This window comes from Asparagus officinalis, chromosome 4, assembly GCF_001876935.1.
Source record: "Asparagus officinalis chromosome 4, Aspof.V1, whole genome shotgun sequence".
NCBI classification, from domain to species: Eukaryota; Viridiplantae; Streptophyta; class Magnoliopsida; order Asparagales; family Asparagaceae; genus Asparagus; species Asparagus officinalis.
This window is the reverse complement of record NC_033797.1, coordinates 126,087,679-126,089,589: the sequence shown is the minus strand read 5'-3', so window position 1 is coordinate 126,089,589 and position 1,911 is coordinate 126,087,679.

The window sequence follows — 1,911 nt, the reverse complement described above, 5'->3', positions numbered from 1 at the left end:
GTGTTCCAAATTCAACATGCAAGGGTGAGTCCCACGTCTCAAGTTCAAAACGTAGGGATACACCCTAACATTCCAGAAGCAGGATTATGGCGCATACCTTCACACAGGTCCTACATGGCAAATCCCTTCAACCAAGATACCTTCGAAGCGAGTGCAGAGAACGACTTCATTACAACAAGGAATCAACGGCTCCAGGATCAGAGTTGAGATCCAAAGTATTCCGAAAATTTGTCCCAGTCAACCACGAACTTTCGAAAACTTTGGAGGGGGTTCTGTAGGCTGTCAAAAAATCATAATAGATAGCTTATCCCCCATCAAACACCAATGATGGAAGTTACAATCTGACGATTTCCAGAAGGCTACAATTTGAAGACTTTCACGTAGATCGCTGAAGGTTACAATCTGATGACCTTCACGACAACCGATGAGATCTCTAGTTCAACAGCATTCACAATCAACATCGGGAGTTACAATCTGACGACTCTCATATTCTCAAGGAGCCAAGACGAAGATTACAAGACAATGATCTTTGCAACGCTATGACAAAAGAGATTACTTGTTGATAATCTCTCCAAAGCAAGACGCGGAACTCATCACCGCGCTCTAAGACCAAAACGCGGAGGTCCTCCCCGTGTATCAACACCAAAATGTGGAGGTCCTCCCCGTGTATCAAAAGTAAAACGCGAGGGTCGAACCCACGTTACAACATCAAAACGCTAGAGTCGGACTCGCGTTACAACATTAAAACGCTGGGGTCAGACCCACATTTTTCAATGCCCGGCGGGTACCCAACTCCGCGTCTCCAGTCTAAAATACGGAGTTAGGGTCCTGAATACCAACGTGAGCGTTTGACTCGTTCAAACATGAGCTGAACGGTTCCAAAACCGGTTCCCATGATTTGTGGGCGGTTACACCCCACTTAGGAGTGATTTAAGGGGCGGTTACACCCCCTTAATCCCCTATAAAAGCGAGTAAACTCAACTGAGTTCAGAGCTGGCTTTTTGGAACGGAAGAGTGGGCAGCAGGTTGGATTTTTAGGATCTCAACTAATCAGGTTTGGTGATTCAACAGCAGCAGCAGTAAAATCCTTGGAGATAGGATTTTTGAATCAAATTCAGAAGATCAAATCGGAGAGGATTCTTCAACAACAGAATATCAGCTTGGTCATTAACCGAATTTTTGGTTCTAACAACTCTATTAACAGAGTTCTAACTCGTTCAGAGTTCTAACTCGTTCAGAGTTCTTAAACTCATTCAGAGTTATCCATTAAACTTTCCACAGAAGTTCATCGTTCCCACGAGATAGAAGACGGTCGGATCGTCAACGGAGAGCAAATTCGACGCGAGCAATCGAAGGAGGCATTCCATTGCTACCGAGAAGAACCCAGTTTTAAACAAAGGAGAGAATCAAATTCGTTCTCTTCTCTTTTGTAATCAAATTGTAATCAGAATCAAAGGAATACAAGTCAATTTTCTTTGTTCTCTTCAAGATAATGAATTTCCAGAAGTGTCTATCAACATGGCTGATAGAGGGAAATCAACACGATGCTTTAGTCCTCACCAGTTTTTAGGAGTATCCTAGCGAATAACTCGATTACGATCGGGGACCAGTAGATGAAGGGATTACCAGAGAATGCAAAAGTGACTATTCTCAGATGACGAAGCGTCAGATGTGTGCTCAAATATTTGCTCAGCAATGGCTTCCGATGATACGGCATCCAGCATAGGGCAATCCTATGAGTCATTTATGATCAGCGCAGAACAAATGGGTAAAATTTTTAAGGACGCTCTAACCAAGCAGAAAGAGAATTTTAAATTCGAAATGGAGATGGCTATGCAAGAGATGAGGGAAATACATAGCCAACAAATTGCAGCACTAACGAATCAGTAGGGATAGTCCAACCGTCGTAAT